The sequence below is a fragment of the Protopterus annectens genome, chromosome 2.part1, assembly GCF_019279795.1.
Source record: "Protopterus annectens isolate FY-2018-M chromosome 2.part1, PAN1.0, whole genome shotgun sequence".
Taxonomy (NCBI): Eukaryota; Metazoa; Chordata; order Ceratodontiformes; family Protopteridae; genus Protopterus; species Protopterus annectens.
Genome location: NC_056729.1, coordinates 311,740,473 through 311,759,610, shown reverse-complemented (window position 1 = coordinate 311,759,610; position 19,138 = coordinate 311,740,473).

Genomic DNA, 19,138 nt, shown 5'->3' with positions numbered 1-19,138 from the left:
TGACAACTGTGTAAAACTGTAGTTCTTAAAATATTATAGACCTTCCCTCATCACAATACATATTGAAAGGGGCTGAAAGTTGTCAGCTTTGCTCATTTATTGGAGTCTGAAAACTGTCACTTCCAAGAGATACTAAAGCAACTGCTAGCTGTGTGTAGGATTTATACTGTTATTAATTATTTTGCATTTTGCATTGAAATGGATAAAAGCTTATAATTTGAGATGCTTTCATTACCAGGCCACTCTTGTAGTATGGTATGTTTTATTTATACCCTGCGTAATCTAAGAAAAAAGTCATCTGATATGGCACTGATGTTGCAAGGCACACTAATTAGTCATTTTAATAATAGCAGTATTTTTTTCTTCTTGGTTATATAAAAGAAGAGTAATAGTGTAGGTATGTGTATAGCATACACTCAATGTTATTTTATGAAGAGCAGTATGTGAAAAGTTCATTTTTAGCTTGATTTATTTTATTTTCTTAATAAAGCACTGTGTAAATAAAAAAAGGATTATCTGCTTTTCAATGTGTGTTAAGAACAGCTTGCCCAGATCAGCAGATTATATTTAATTGTGAGTCGTTGATTACTTTTTACATATATGTTCTTTTTCTATAATACCAAAAATGGATGACTATTTTTTCTTTCTTTTTTATTTTTCAGTGTCTAGTCCTTAGTTGTATAGTCTTGTAAAGGGAACACTCCTGGTCAACCATTTTTTCATGGCATGCATGCTGTCAACTAAGGAACATTACTCCTCAGTTTTGTTAAGTACTGTCTTTCTTTGTTTTAGTTCCACATTACTGATCGTCACTCAGGGTACCTACTTTCTTCCCAGCTTCTCCTCTTATTAAAACATTCTCCATCTCCTTCAGCATCTTTTCCTCTCCAGGACTGCAGGGATCATAATTTAGCAGGTATAGGTATGACAGCTACAAATTACATTGTAATTGTGAGAGAGTTGTCTTGTTGTTCTCCAATATTCAAGGGCAAAACATTCCACACAGGACAACATACAGTATGTGCTGTGGATGCTTAAGATAGTAAATTGCATTCTAAATGCCCAAAATTGCAAAAGTAGCTGTTGTGCTTGTTCATTGGAAAGCTGATATACAGTCAATCCTCTGCTGTGCTGATTCAACTTACGGCAATGCAGCAGTGCTTTCATACAGAATGCCTGATGATAGTGAGACATTATAACTTGGTTTTAGGAAGGATTAGTCATCACTTCCAGAATCCATGGTGTTTATATCTATCTATCTACAGATAGATATGCATACAGATACAGATTGCAGACAACTGGTAGCTTTGTTCTAATGAAAGAGTTCAAGTACAGATCATGAGAAGACTTGTATGTTGTCTGTTCAAAAGGCTTTTTTATAAAAGCAATGGTCCTCTAATGTTTTGATGTTTTCTGACCTGAGACCTTTCAGAGGAAGGCTTTTCAGCTAGATTTGGGCACAGTACTGCTGCAAGAGGACATGCCATTTGCGTACTTGACGATAGTGTTATGTTTACCACAAACAAGGTATGCACAAATAGAATAAGGAAATACTGACTGTTGTTCTTAACAGTTATGTCTTCCATAATTATGTAGAAAATAAATGCTGTTTATTGCCTATGCTTGTCAGATGTTTCGTGTTTGTATTTGTGGTAAAATGGTTAATGTGGAAATAAATCACAAACTTTGAAAAGTATATAAAATATGTTTAAGACTCAAGCTACTTTGCAAAGATTGCTAATGTACTTGCAAAAATGCAATATGAAAGTCCAATACAATTCAGAAATGAAGATGCACATAGCTGATATGCTTAGCATTTTTTCAAAAACAGGAAGAAGATCTACTAGCAATAGATGTAGATGTTCTTAACATCAGTGTGCAGTTATTTGGCAGTATTGACAAACTGAAGGGCTTTAAGGAATGCACCAGAGAATAATGAAGGATGCAGCTGTTGAAAGAAACCATCAGGAATGATTTGACAGTCCATATATTGGATCTAATTAAAGAGATACACCTGCTTACTCATGCAAAGATGAACTTGTAGAAGAACTACTGTCTATTGTAGATAGTAACATTATTTCTTGTCCATTGAAAAAATTCAATGCTTGCAAAGATACATAAATTACATATTTGCTGAGCAGAATGCAAAGAAGGAGTGGCAAATAATTTTTATTGGCCTGAAATTTTAAAACAAATAGAGAACATCGTCTGGGATTCAGAAACATGTACTGCAATGCACAAAGGTATTTTGGGCATGTTTGTTCAATGGGATATAGACTTCCAAATCAAAGAGGTGTAGGCCCATTATGGTAAGAGGGTTCTGGTCTGTAACTACATGTTTTGTCAGCAAAGACTGCATGCAAATTCAGTAGTCAAGGGGCATTGTTAATTCTAATTAGCCATGCTCACTTCCTCAGAATATTTTTCTGGGAATGAAATAACCCAGAACAGAAATTCAAAGAAACAACCTACTGTGCAGTTTGGCAAGAAAAGTGAAAAACCTGACCAACTTTGATGGTGCAACTATCCACTTCTCCCAGTGAAGAAAATTGGAGATGAATTGATACACTGTAATGATGACTAAATTAGATTTCATGTAGACTATTTTTAATATCCAGAAAGCATATAGCTAAAATATATTAGTTTTGCTCTTGCTTACATTTTAAATACATGCATATGTGTGTACACATGTGTACAACTGGTTCCCCTTCGCAAAGTCGAACATTCAGAAACTCAAAATGCATATGGCCGACGCCATATGCTCGAATTTCTGAAGCTCCACTTCGTGAAAGGGAACTACAAAAAAAAAAGAACATAACACAAAAAAGTGTTTCTGCAAGGGGCAAGCCCCCCTGCACCCCCCACCCCCCACTTATTTATTCCAACTCCGAGATCGCACTACAGCGCAGAAAGGGAAATCTTCCATTCTGCACTGTATGCCATTCCCCATTCACACAGTCGAGCTTCCACAATTTTGAGCATATGGTCTCAACCATATGCATTTTGAGATTGTGGCCGTTCGACTTTGTGAAGGGGAACAGTACAACTACACAATGACAGACACAAGTATGAACTTATATGCATGAAAGCACTATGCACAGATATACTCACAGGCAGATAAGTATATTCTCATGCATAATTAAGAATAGAGACACAGACTCACAGAAATATGCAGAAGAACTCAGGCATTCACAAACAGACACACACACACACACACGTATATATATATATATATATATATATATATATATATATATATAGTTACACTTTAGAATTTCAAACAACTGAAATATCAAAATTCAGTTGTTCGAATCCAAAGTGTTGAAACTGCAGTTGCACGAAACTGCAGGATACCGAATGTGGAAATGTCGAATCGGTGTTTGTGGTGGTGTGTACATACCATGGGATTGCCTGTGTTCATGATGTGTGGTGTGGTATGTGATTATAGCTGGAGCTTCAGGTATGTGATGTTTTTGTAAGGGTGTTGGGTAGGGATTTTAGTGTGTTTGGAGTTTTTAGGTGTGGGTTATAGTAGGTAGGTAAGATTGTGAGTGTATAAGTGTTGAGAGTGGTGGTATATGTACATAGGTGATGTGTGTTTGTGCAAGGGGAGTGTAGAATGTGTAGTGGTGGGTTTTGTGTATTTGTGGTTTTAGTGCAACCTTGGAGTTAGTATATATAAGTAGCCGGGGGGTCTGGGGCGCAGCCCCCCATATGGGGGGTTCAGGAAGGCTGGCCCCCTGCTTATATGTAGGGAAGGCACATGTGTTTATTTTGTTGCATTTGTTTGTGTTTTGTTGGTTTGTTTTAGTGTCAGGAGGAAGGTGTACGTGTGCTTGTTTGTGTGGTGGAGTGTGTATGTGAAAAGTCGTGATTTTGAATTTCGCGCTTTTGGGGTTTTGGGTTTTTGAGTTTTCGGCTTTATAGTCTCGAGATACTGAAATTCAATAATTCAGTATTTTGGGATTATAAAGTGAAACTATATATATAAATATATATATATATATATATGTGTATGGGTTCCCTTCAGAATCTCGAAATCCTAAGACCTCGAAATTCATATGGTCAAGACCATATGATCAAAGTTTTAGAACTTTGAAATTCTGAATGGAGATCTGCATACAGCGCAGAACAGGAGATTTCACTTTTCCTCACTGTAGTGCGATCTGAGAGTTGGTATATTTAAGTAGTGGGGGTGTGGGGTGCAGGGGGGCTTGGCCCCCTGCAGAAACCTTTCAAATTTTTTTTTTTTTTTTTTTTATTTTAGATTTGTTTTGGAATCTCAATATTCCGAAACATTGATCATATGGTCTCGATCATATACATTCGATGATTTGGAAATTTGGGATTCTGAATTGAATCCATATATATATATATATATATATATATATATATATATATACACATATATATATATATATACACAAACACAGACTCATGCAAGCAGACACATGCACAGATACTCATGCACAAATACATAAAAGATTTTATCTGTTAAATCATTATTTCTCCTGGATTAGATCTCTTTGTTTGTATCTGCATTTGTTTATTTGCTTACTCATCTGTCCTTTGGTTTGTTTGTTTGTTAACCAAGCCAGAACACTGAGCCATATGGATCATTATCAGGTTCAGACCAGATTACAACACAACCAGCAGTATCCTTCTAGAACCTGATGTCTGAGCCGATATAGCCCCCCCCCCCAAAAAAAGCAAATGAAAAAAAAAAGGGACTTTGGCTGGCATATTGTAGTGAGATCAGATGATCTGGGCACCCCCCCCCCCTGTTCTTCAAGTGAATAGTAACAAAATAAGATAAAGTAAGCAATAATGTAGGAACTGTTTCTTGATGACATTACCAGCAACCAGTAGGAAACAGTCGATTTTAAAAAAGTGTAAAATGGGAGTATAAAATATTTCAATGTAGGCAAGACAGTTGGAGCCAAATGAACATATATGAAACAAGGCAACACATTAATTGTTACTATTTACTATATGCCCTCTTGTGTTGGTTATAGTGATTAGGAATTAGAGAGGAAAGCAGTAAATGAGAAAGATCCAGCGGTGTGGAGGATAGACCAGGAAGAGTAGACCATCAGCAAAGAAAGTGAGATAGTTAAGACTGATAGGTTTTTGACACATGAAACAATTAATAGTGTGAAATGATGTTGGCCTAGATGTCATTTTGCCTTATAAAGTTGCAGGTCGAGTCTGGTCTGGCTGTCAAGAGGCAGACAAGAAAACAGACTTCAACAATGGTTAAGCAAATGACAATGTAGTACTTGAAGTCTATGGACCTGACTATCTCACAACATCTGCTACAACTCCTGGTAACTGCTGCTTCACTCACTTCTGCTTAGTTTGCTCTTTGATTCTACACTTAACTTAATAGTTGTGTTCTGTTTGCACTTTTCTGCTTAATTTCTGTTTTTTTTGAAGCCATGATTAACAAACAGAAAAACAAGTGGCATCTTACAAAAATATTTTAGTTTCAGCATATAAATTTCATGTCATATATAAGCAATCTTGCTTTAAAGTGGACTGTCATTTAATGTTAATATGCAACTTTGGAATGTCAGCCGTCCAATGGAGATGTCTTGTAGTGCAAGTCCATTTTCTAATGTAGTTTAGAAGATGCTTATGCCTCAATATGACAATTCTGATTCATAGGTTCATAGGTGTACACTAGGCTAATGACCACAAGGGCCCTTGTAAGCTTAGCCATTCAATCCACATGTGACCCACAAATTTGATTTATATACATGGTGAATTACTGACTGCCTCTATCCATCAGATGCATAGGAGCCAGACCAGGGGTGAATTTCCAATTACCTATCCATTGGTCCAAGTTGCACTCAGAAAGGATTCAGAGTTTCAGATATGACTATTGCCTATAGTTGATTTGACAGGGTCTAGAATTCTTATTGAATGGAGCTTGACTGGCACATAGTCTGTCAGTTATACGAAATACATATGTTTGCATTTAGGCTGAATAGGTTCTAGTAATACTACAAACTATTATGTTCTATTAAGTAGAAAGTTAAGGAATACCTATTCCGAACAATGTAGATGTGATTATGTTTACTTATATGGAAGAACAGGAGAAGCAGTCAACAAATACCCTGCAAATTTCTCTGCAGAAGTGACAACAATCTGCTGCTCTGGTGGCATCGATGGACAAAGCCCTAACGACAGCTCAGCCACTTCAGGTCTGATTAGTGGTTTGGGCCATAGATGGAGAAGCAGGGAAAGCTTGGGTGTTCCTATCACAGGGTAAAGGCTGACTCGGGTGTGTTCCCCACAGAATTACTGGTGAAAGCCAAAGACATGTGAGGAAGTGCTCAAGCCCAAAGCAAGATTAGAGTAGGGACATTGATTGAGCTGCCATGGAGATGGAGTGATTCATCAGCACATCCCAATTGCATGCCTGCTCTCTGGACTTACACAAGAGACTGCAGAGTAGGGATTCATTATACAATGACATTATTTTAGTATTATAGTGATATACTATGTTTGATGATGGCAGTGTAGGTTTGCCAACAATAAAGAAATCACAGCAGTCATGCATAAAGTCTACATTACTGGTACTCAGACATCATGTATAGAAAACACTAAACTGCATCTTTATGCCTACTTATAATAATAGATCCAATTATGAAAATATTATGAAAATATTTTTTGTAAAACTTTATCTAGTAGCAGATACAGAAGACTGAAATAATAGATAATACATACTGTTATGTATAATTAAGTAGGCAGCATCAGGTCTGTATATTAGTGCTGTGTTGTTCTCTTAAAGCCTTAAGAACATGATCAACAAAAAGCAAAATGCACTGCAGTCATAGCAAAATGTACCATAGCTTCACAGACGTACAACACTTAAGAGGGAGTTAAAATTGTAAGAGTAAATATATGTTTCCCTTAGTCAAATAAGACATTGAAAGCCAATTAACATTTCTTACCTGAACTGTGAATTAAGAATGGTTAATAAAATAAGCTGGTATGGTAGAATTTAAAATGTAGAAGCTTACATAGATGCTGACTATGTACAATGGCAACTAACAGTGATTGCAACAGTAATTGTGTGTCACTCACATACAGCCTGGTTATTTATATCACTGTTTATATCATGCATCAGGCCAACCAGAATGCATTCTTAGTAAACCCTGCACCAACTGAAAGATGCAGGCATCTTACCAGACTGCCTGTGTAACCTTCGCTATATATACAGTTTGGATGGATTTACCTGACACCTCTATAGGTATCATTATGAAAGTCAGATGTATAAACAAGTAAAACTAGAAAAGATGGCAGAACAACTTAATATTATAAAATGGTTACTTCTGAGTAGTACAACTAAAACTAAATGATAATGCACAATTTGTAACTGCAGATAAAAGCTTTACTTTCAGTCCAAGCCATGGACAACATATGTCTGAAACCTTGACTTCATTAAAATTATACACCATGTAGTTGAATTTACATGTTTTGATTGGTTTCGGGCCATTTGAGGCCAGTGGAGAGAGTGCTATGTTTAAGAGTCCAAAGTACATTTAATCTAATGTTGATTTCTACTGTTGCTACTCTTCTGTCTCATGAAAATTTTATTAGAGATTTTTGGTCTTAACAGGGCAAGCTTTTATTTCTCAATATGATTCTTAAAGAAAGTCAGGCTTTAAATGAATTAAGGGCTGATGGCTACATGTTCCATAAAAGTGGACACAGGGGAAACTTTGTGACTGAATTTTACAACTGTGTAATTTAAAAATGATAAGAAAAATTTGACTGTGTCAAGGCAGGGCTCATACCACTTTACAGGCAAAATATCAGAGTTCTGTAAATGAACTAGATTTATATGTGCAGTGTTTAATGATTATAAAGCTATCAATGTCATATTGTTACATTAGTGACAACTTATTTTTACTTCTGTGATACAGTTTGCATATTATTCAATTTCACCACCAAGGAATGCTACAGTTTTGGCATACCTAAACTGCACAATGATGTCATTAATCCCACATTTAGGTAGAAACCTTAGCAATGTATGAAGATGGAAACTGTTTAAGCTTGTGCAAAAATGCTTTCCTTTATTAGACATTCCTTTGGTTTTATTTGCAAGACTTGGTTTATTGTCTCTAATGAAAATAGCTTGTTGATAACCATGCACAGTAAGTGTTAATATTCAGATATATTACAAGAAAAATATTTGGAGGTGGTGAGGTACATTTTAAATACTTGCAATGTTTGTTAAACCGTTGAAAAACTGTTTTGTATACTCTTTTGGAATTCTTTGTAAAACCATTGTTTTGTCTTCAGCAAACATTATTAGTAGTATTATCAGCAGATTACCAGTGTAGCTGTGGAGGTCATTATAGCTGCTAGCTTGGTTATGTTATTTTGGGATAAGGAATTAATTTACAATCCTGGTAATAGGTGGTACATATTTTATGGTCAATTTCTAGATTTTTTTTAATTATTTACTGGATTTATCTCCATAGTTAGTAAGAACACCTTTATTACTTGAGACATAATATATTCAGAGCCCTACAAGACAACACATTGTTTCTCTTCTCTTAACATTGTTTCTCTTCTCTTAAAGTGTTTCTTACAGTCCTCCTTGAAAATATGAGTAAATAGTCATCACTCATTTATTTTGTTCAATTTAATCATTATAAACATGCATAATTACATATTAAGCTGTAGTTACAAACAGGACCACAGAGAGACATTCTGAAAAAAAAAATCTATCACTAATGAATATATTTATTCTAATTCATATTAGAGTAACTTAGCCCTTGATTGTATTGGCAGGTTAATGTAATAATAATAATAATAATAATAATAATACTTTTCCAGCTCCTATACAATGGAATTTGAAAAAAATCATCACAGAGCTTATCATCCTTTCATACCTATGGGACCAGATGAAGCACGCTATAAAGACAGCATTTCTACCACAGATTTAAATTTAGACTTGCTGTATCAATACATTTATCGATATATTATCGTGATTATATAAGCTTATTAACAATAAGGGTCAGATCCTAAAATAGTTGCTCTCAGTGTAAGTCTGTCCTGATTCTGAAAGACCATGGAGTTCATATGCAAAAGTTTTTTTTTGGGGGGGGGGGTTGGAGAGCTGGAGAGCTTGCACACCAAATTGAAGAGGTCAAGGAGGCTTGCCCCATGCAATAAATAAATAAATAAAAATAAAAATAAAAAAATCTTGAATTTAACTTTTTCGCATTCTGTGTTTCCGGCATTATTTTTCAAAGTTTCTGAAATTAGCAGGTTTGCAGTTTGAGGGACCATATCAGAACTGTAGTTCAAAATATTTATATTATTCAGCTTGCAGCTGGAAAACTGATTTATGTGCATCAGCTAGCATTTTAATCTATGTGCACTTTCCATATTTTCCTCATCTGGCAGTCAGAGTTATAACAGAAAGGTTACAGACATAATGGAAATGTGGGTACTTACGTATTATCGCAACCACATTTCGAGGTTGCTGTAAGTGGTAATGTTAGAGCGAAATGACTCCCTGATGCAGTGCAACTGAATGCAAGATGTCATTAAGGCATACATTAGTAGCTTGGCAGTAGCAGCGGTAATGATTTCTTTAACTTTTATTTTCCAGTGCTCCTTCTACATGTAGTAATTTGCATGCAATTTTCCACCAGATAGACATGTTTAATGGCGTACACATTACTACATAACTTAAAAACGCTTCGACAAACAAACCCACAGGTCTTTGCAAGGATTTGCGGGCTGCTTCACAAGCTAAAAATAAGTAAATGGGAAAAGTGTACCTTAAAATGAAGACCACAGCTACAGTCCTTTTGTATTCACTTAGCTAAACAGGGAAACTATCTGGAGACCAAGGCATTACAACAACAAAAAAAAAAGACCAGTAAGTACGGAATCCCTTAAGACATTAGCTCATTCTGAGGTCATGCATCCCTTGTGCCCTGCTGTTTCCAAATAATGAATCACGTTTGTGAAAAACTGACGCACAAAACAGGGACAGAATGTAAACATTGCTTTTAGAAACTTTTTGGAAACTGGAGAAATTTCTACTTACGTATTATCGCAACCTCAAATTGTGGTTGCGATAATACATAAGTACCGAAATTTGTTTCATTTGTCTGTCAAAGTCATATAAAGTTTAATCATGTTCCTCATCTCAAAGGAAAGATTGCCTTACATATTTAAGTTTGTTTACAGGGTAGTGCACTTGTTACCATGGATCAAAAGAAGACTCAGCACAGGGGACTCTAATCACAAACCAGTAAAGAAGTAAGCAAAGGTACAAAACCATACTACAAAGCAAAGGTAAACAAATGCATGGCCACATGACTGTAGCAAAGTTAAGTGTTGCAATGTATATTTTGTATGGTAGAATGCAAAAAGAAAACAGTGATGCAGCCATACATTTGAAATGAGAAGGGAGAGACAAGTACATATACATGATATGTACAAATAATGTTCAGTAGGTTAAATGAGAAAACACCACAACATAATACAAAGAAACATATATTTATTGAGTGCTTTTGTCCCTTGTAAGTGACTTCTTCAGAATGAGTAAAACTGCCAATCATCTCTAATTTATAGACATGCTAATCATGACTGCTGACATCACAACACTATTATAACAGTATAAATAAAAAATACACATTAGACATAAAATAAAACATATCATTATTTACATATTTACAATTTGCACAGCCTCCAAAATTAAAAAAAAAAAAAATATATATATATATATATATATATATTAAGAACACCATTGAGCCCTAAAAATTTATTGGCCTTTAGAGAATGGACAAACTGTACATCAGTACTCTGATTGGAGAATGAGCCTTCTCCAAAAGGCTATTAATGTACAAGTACTGCCCGCTGAAAAATGAGTCTGCCACTTCACGGCAGCATATAAAGCAGTCGAGCTCAGACTTAGAAAATTAAACAGCCACCATTATTTTATGCTCGCTTAGCAGCGCTTTTGCTGTTTAGTAAGTGTAAAATGTAAACAAAAAAGAACACAACAAAAAAAAGGTGTGTGTGTGTGTGTGTGTGTGTGTGTGTGTGTGTGTGTGTGTGTGTGTGTTTATGTCTTTGTGTGAGTGTATGCATGTTAGTGAAAGTAAGAGTGAGCGAGCCATTATTTTACAGTCACTAAGCAGTGCTTTTGCTGTTTAGCAAGTGTAAAATAAAAAAATAAAAAAAAATAAAATAAAGCATGTGTGTGAAAGTGTATGCATGTATGAGAGTAAGAGAGAGAGAGAGAGAGAGAGTGGGATCCATTGAGTGAAACAGAACTATGTGTATGCGTTTCTGTCTGCATGTGTGAGTGAATGCGTGCATGAAAGCAGAGCGACTTTGTGTGTGTGTGTGTGTGTGTGTGTGTGTGTGTGTGTGTGTGTGAGAGACAGTGAGTGAGTGAAGTGCAAAAGCGATCCAATGATCCCCTGGTAGCATGTGTGAGAGACAGTGAAGAGAGAATGATCTTTGCCAGTGCTTAGAGAATGGACTCTGTAAAATTGTTGTGTTTTACTTACTTATGCATTTTTTTAAGTACTATTTTTTTTTTATATATTTTGGATGTAACATGCTTCCTCCAACACCATTAATGTATACTACTGCAAGTATGAAACATTAGGCGGAGGAACTATTTTACATCAAAAATATATTAAAAAATAAAATGGTACTTAAATAAGTACATAAGTAAATAAAACACAACAATTTTACAGAGAGCCCATTCTCTAAATGCAATAATGCCCTCCAGGGTGGGTGTAATGTGTAATCAATGCCCTTCAAGGGGTGTAGAGGCCCTCCACTGCATTAATTACACATTAACACACACCCTGTCAGACATTATTGCTTGCGTAATCTCAGCTGTCAAAGAGCTTCTCTGTCTTCTAACATTCTTAGTCACCTTCTCTTAAATCTGTTGCAGTCATATGTAGCCCATAAAAGCTAAACTTAACATTTTCTGGTTTTGTCTAAAACAAGTCTATATAATGCCTTACTGACTTTTTTTATCTTAATGTCATACTGATGTGCCAAAATTATTTTACTACGATTAAGGGTGGTCATTCCAATATAAAATGCATCACACTGTGCACAAAATGGCAAATATTCTATGTCCCTAGTTTGGCAATTTTTATGATGTCCAGTGTTGAATATTTTCGTGGCCAAAGGCAAATAAACAAATTAACAAATCATTCATCTAAAATAAAAGGACATGTCAGTAACCATGTAATTTGTATGTATATAAATAAGCAGTGCTTGAGAAGTTTTATTTATTCTGAAGAAGTCCACTTATAAGGGATGGAAGCAGTCAATAAATATACTTTTCTTTTTGTTACTTCACTGTGTTTTGATGTTTTAGTTACTGGGTTAGTTTACACCACTTATGGATTAGAAGCGTTTTTGTGTTAAATAGTCAATATGTTCATAGATCCATAGGTGTATACCAGGCTAATGACCATTAGGGTGTTATAAGCCTAGACATGCAACACAAATGTGACCCACATGTTTTATGTTTTAGACATTTATAAAGGGGTGATTTTTGGTTATAACATGATTTACTGACTGCTTCTGTCCATTAGACACATAGGAACCAGACCATGGGTGATTTTTTGATTTCCAAGTTACGCTAAAATAGGGTTAGGGAAGAAATTTGTTTCACATAGATGGGAGTCTATTGCAGAGACTAGGCATTCTCTGAAATATATTTCTGTGTCTCCAACTTGTCCTATTTATATTGCAAGCAAAATGTAAGTCTTTGGATCTAATAGTGCTGATGCTGTTTGTTTTGTGGATGTGTAGAAGAGTCAACAGATCAGAGTTTAAGGATGTCTTGTAAACCATGCATAGATCACCTTTGAGGAGTCTGTAGGAGGCTGAGTATAGAAATAGGGCTTTAAGGCAATCTGCATAGGACATTGCATTTATGCTCTGTATTTTTTTGTTAAGGAATCTTTGCAGGTGTTCCAGTTGCTGTATGTGTCTTGTCAGAGACATACAAAAGGAGGCATTATACGCTATAATGAGTCTGATGAGGATCATGTGCAGTGATAAGATGACTTCCTTGGACCTAGATGTCATGGCCTTACTTGTAAGTTGAGCAACATAGAATGATTTTCTTACTACCTTGGACACATATTAGTCAGAGGCTAGGTAACTATCTACATGAGTTCCCTGATCCCTGACTAGTGAGTCAACTCTGATGGGTTTTATTGATTATGTAGTTCCTGGGGTGACTAACTTCACTAAAGGTAGTATAATGCATTTCTTGTCACTAAGTTTTAAGCTGTGGCTTTGGCACTAGCCCCGTAATTTGTCTGTGTTAGACCTTCCTGTAGGGTGTTCACATCTTGGGGAATTCTATGATTGCCCCCAGTTTGCAATCATCAGCAAACTAGATCAGTCAGAGGCCTCTGACATTGGCTTTGATTTCTGTGAAGAAAAATAAAAATGAAGGACTCCACTGGTGACCGGCCTCTTTGTGCAGGTGGTTTCATCAATCCTGACCTCCTTAGTCCTTTCAGTGAGCCAGATGGTTATCCAGCACATTATATAGAGGTTTATATCAAAATCCATAAAATGCTAATGTGGGGTATTGTATCAAATGCCTTAGCATGATTAAGATAGTCAGTAGCACTATTTTACCTTCATCGACACCCTTGGTGACTTTTTCAAAGAAGTCAACCAGGTTCAGTAGGCATGACCTTCCTTTGACTAAGTTAAACTGGGATATGTCCAGTGTCTGGAGGTCTCCAGTGTATTTGTTGATTATTTCCATGATAAGTCTGTCCATGGTTTTGAAATTAAGACTAGTCAGACTAATGGCTCTACAGTTTCTGGGATCTGTTGTTGGCCCACCCTTTTGAAGAAGGATCACCACTGCAGTCCTCCATTCTTGTGGCTCAAAACCTGTTTTGAGACTATAATTCAAGAGTGACTCAATTCATATTTTAGACTATTCAGGCAACATCCTGTGATATTATTTTGGCCCATCGATGCTGTGTTCTTGGCCTTACCAAGCACAACCAGGACATGCTCTCTTTTTATGGTTGTTTGAGGATATTTCCTGGGAGGTAGCTGAGAGTGAGTGGGGGCTAAAGTCTGAATGGAATTTGTCAAACAACAGATTCATTATGTCACTAGGCTCAGTGAACATGGCAACATTAACCAGCAATTCAAAACACTGCTATGTGCTGCGGCTGAAGTTTCTGACATAGCTGAAGAAGGTCTTAATGGTTGACTTTTGTTTGAGCGGATATATCTTAACCTCAGAATTGGATCTGTTGGACATAATTAGCCTCTTAGTTGCCTGTTTAATTTAATGACAGAGTTCGTATCTTTACTCGAGTTACACTTTCTGATTAAGCACAACTTTTTTTTCTTTTCTTTATATCCTGTTTAATTTGCGATGCCACCAAAGCAGACTGTTTTTGAAGTAGGTTTTGGGCTTACCTCTAGTAGATACAGCAGCCTATATGCAGCCATTGACATGGCTGTACTTGGTTTCTGAGAACAATTCTACACAGGCTACAATGTTCTCTGGACTTGTAGGGGCATTGAATTTTGACAAGTTATTGCTTAATAAAAGGTGGTTTGCTTTGAATAGTTCCTAACAGATAATAGGTTTACTCAAGCTACTGAAATGATTTTGATTTCAAAGGAGACAGCTTTATGGTCAGACCTTATCAGGGAGAATATGGCATGAGGGTCAGTACAAGGTATGCACTAATCATTCAAGGGTATTTGTATTTATGAAGTCCCGGCTAGGCTAAAGAAATGAGGATATCAGAGCTGAATCCTAAAAGTACCAATTTCAGAGAAGGTCAAAGAGAACAGATTGTCATGGTTCAGGCACATGCAAAGAAAAGCATAAGACAATCTTGTGAAGAAGATTTTGGACAAGCAGAAAGAAAGTAAAAGGAAATAAGGGCATCCAGCAAATAGTTGGATGGATTGTGAGAGAGAAGACCTGTGACATTAAAGCATGATGGTCAAAGAAGTTAAGTGACTGGCATTAAACTGAGACAGATGTAAGACAGTTGACACAGCACCTCAACTTCATGTAGAAAATGGGAAAATGGGGTTGAAGATGATATATATCTTTATAAATACACGCACACACACACACACACACACACACACACACACACACACACACACACACACACACACACACACACACACACACTCACAAACACACATATATATATATATATATATATATATATATATATATATATTGATCTCCTTTTAAATAACACATTTTCAAAATGCTGAAGACTAAATAATGAAAATAATGAGACCAAAATGGCAAGACCTCATAATGCTGAAAGTTTACAATACTGAATGTTGAAATAGCAAAACATCTACTGAAACAGTGGTGTAAAAGTTTACAGAGTTTGTATGACTTTAAGATGCTGTATGTTGTACTAAAAAAAAAAAATGGCTGGCATTACGTTGCAAGCTCCAGTGAGTGTTGAAGAGTTGTATGATACTGTAAAGTCTGGCAAAAGTAAGCAAGTGTTGCTTAACGGAGGTTAAGGGGATTCTGTTGCACTTTAGACATGCAGCTGTACAGCACAGAAAGGTATATTTACCATTTTCGTTTGTGTAGTGATCTCAGAGTTGATAAATTTAATTAGCAGGGGGAGTGGGGTGTGCAGAGGGGCTTGCCCACCTGCTTAAATCTAGAGAAATAGATAGTTATTTGTTTTGTTTGTTGTTCTATTTTTTCTGGTGTCGGTTAGGAAGGTTGGGTTTATTTGTTGTTTTGCGATATTTTGGGTGTCAATCTTTTGAAGTTTCAGGAAATTGCACTTTCAACATTTTGGTCTCTGTATTTTGGTCTTCGACATTTTGGAAATATGGAAATATATATATATATATATATATATATATATATATATATATATATATATATATACACACACACACACACACACACACACACACACACACACATATATATATATATATATATATATATATATATATATATATATATATATACGCATGCATCTAAAATCTTTTCATTTTAAACTGTAGCAAATTGCAATAAATATACCAAACACAAAAATACATCTGCACATACATACATAAATACATACATAAGATCACTTACTGTTCAGTAATTACTTGAACAACCTGAACAAAGATGCTGCTCCTACTTCCCAAACTAAATTTCAAAACTTCAGATGGATGAATAAGCAGAAGTTACTGCAAATGACATTAGTTCCATAGGTCACTTCATGCTATATTCTTGTACATTTAAAGCTTCTCACTTACTAATTTATATTCTTGTCTGGCTTTTCATTGAAACATATTAGTTGCCTGTCAGATTGCAGGGGATTGTTGTGATGCTGTCAAAAAGCACCCTCAAAGTTCCATTACATTCTTTATTTATTTATTTTATTTTATTTTATTTTACATTTGTTGACCGGGCTAGTCCAGCTGGATTAATGTCCATTTTCAGTGGAGGCCCGGGGAGAAAAGCTCCTGAGGTTAGATACAATAATGGAAATACATAAGAAGACATAGAACAAGTGTGATTATACAAAGGTAAAAATGTAAAAAAAAATGAACATACAAATATTATAGATTTTAACTTATCAGAACAATCCTAGCAAAACAATATAATAAGGTATGAGATCATAAAGTATATAAAAGGTAGTTTTGAACCATGGTAGATAATATACAAACTTTTTTTTTTTTTTTTTTTATGCTAAAAAGAGATATGTAATATTTACAATAAATAGGGGTAATATATCAGATGAAGTAGAAGATAAAATCCAAGTGGATAAGAAAAATTTATGATAGAGTTAAGGATGCCAACAGGCTAGTCTGGGTTGGTACAAGAGCAAAGCCAGAATTTGTTAAGATGTATTAAAAGTTGTTTTTTAAATAGTGGAAGAGTATGCAAAGAGGACAGATCAGATGGAAGATTATTCCATATTTTACCTACTGAGTTAGAAAAAAGGCAGTTGCCTGCCGAGTTCATAGTTTTGGTAATATTAACAAGTAATTTGTCAGAGGAACGTAGTTGTTTTAGGTTGATATAGGGAGTCAAGAGTTTGGAAAGAGCTGGTGTTTTAGAAGGTTGGTAAAGAATTTTGTGTGCAATTAAGAGTTGTTGAAAAATAAGTTTATTAGGGAGTTCCAGCCAGTGTAGTTGTTGTAGGTTTAGACAGTGGTGAGCTCTAAATTGTGATGTGGTGGCAAAGCGGGCAATATTGTGGTAAGATGTAGTGAGTTTCTTAAGGTTGCTTTTAGATAGATTAGTGTAAATAGGAGATGCATACAAAAGGGTAGAGATAAGATGTGTTTGGGCTAGGGTTATCTTAGTTTCAGGTGTGAGGAAGGACTTTATTCTGTATAGGGATCCAATCTTTTTATTAAGGGCTTTTATTGTGTTGTTGATGTGACAATCAAAGTTAAGATTATTATCAATAGTAACACCAAGAAGTTTAGTTAAGGAGTCAGGAGAAATTATGGTGTTATCAGTTGCAGTAATACAGAAGTTTAGCAAAGTAGATTTACGGGTAGGTGAGAAGAGTAATAATTTAGTTTTTTTGGGGTTAAGGAGTAGACAGCAATTGGAGAACCACTGTTCAACAGTTGAGAAGGCTGATTGTGTTTGAAACTGGAGTTCTGTTTGAGTAGAGGCAGTGCAAATTATAGTGGAATCATCTGCATATTGTATGCAGGTAGTATTAGGTATAGATGATTGAAGGTCATTAATAAAGATGGAAAATAAAAGTGGGCCTAGGATAGACCCTTGAGGAACTCCTAAAGAGATAGGGAGGAGAGCAGAGAGAGAATTTTTCCAGAGTACGGCTTGCTGACGATTTTCAAGATAGGAAGAAAACCAGGTTAGGGAAGAGGGCTCCAGGGCAATAGATTTTAGTGTGTGCAGAAGAAGTGTATGATTTACCATATCAAAGGCTTTTGATAGGTCTATGAAAAGAGAAGATGTAAGAATATTGTTATTACGGTTTAGGTTTATTGTGTTGGTGAAGGAGAGAAGAGCTGTGGTAGTACTGTGAGCAGGTCTGAAACCATGCTGAGTGTCTGCCAGAAGGCTATTATTGAGGAGATGGTTGAGTAGTTGTTTATGTATGCATTTTTCCATGATTTTAGCTAAGGGGGATAAGAGTGCTATGGGATGATAGTTGGAGAAGTCATAAGATTTGCCTCCTTTATGGAGGGGAATGATATGTGATACTTTCCAGATTGCTGGGAAATTACTTTCTTTTATTGATCTGTTTATTAAGATAGAGACAGGGTAAGCAATGGCTTTTGCTGCTAGTTGCAGGAATTCAGCAGGAAGCTTATCAGCGGAAGGGGTGGTAGGTTTAAGTTTTTGGATAAGAGATTGTATATAGGAGGTAGATACAGGTTGTAGTTGAAGGGGAGGAATGGTATTTATTAAGGTATTTGGAGGTAGTTGAGAAGTATCAGGAGATAGTTGGTTGGCTAGAATTTGTATAGAATTGGTGAAGAAGGAATTAAAGTTATTGGCTGTTAGTGTGGGATTATCAGGGTCAGAATCCTGAGGGTTGGGTGTAATTATTTGGCCGGGGGTCAACAGACTATTGATGTTGGACCAGAATTTTTTGGGTTCCTTTTTGGTAGTTTTTTGAAGTTGAAAGTAATAGTTCCTTTTGTCTGTAAGAATGGCTTTTTTTGTACTGTTTCTAAGCTCTTTAAACCTTTGGTGGTCTATTTGACTTTTGGTGGAGCGCCATTTATGCCAAGATTTATTTCTCAGGGTGATTTTATGCTTAGTATTTGTGGTTAGCCAGGGAGCAGTTTTAGTTTTAGTTCTAATGGTTCGACTTGGGGCGTGTTGATTAAGAATTGCTAAGAATGTTGAGTTGAAGTGTTCCACTGCTTTGTTGAGTGGGAGATGTTTTAGTGGGGCCCAATGACATTGGAAAAGTTCAGCTTGAAACCGATCAGGGTTAAAATGTTTCTTTGAATGAAGGGTTCTAAAGGTTGTGGGTAAGGTTAGGTTGGTTTTGCTTCTAATTATATAGGTTAGTGAGTGGTCACTAAGGTCGTCAGGAAGAATACCTGTTTGGTAGGTTTGCAGGGGGGTATTAGTGAGGATCCAGTC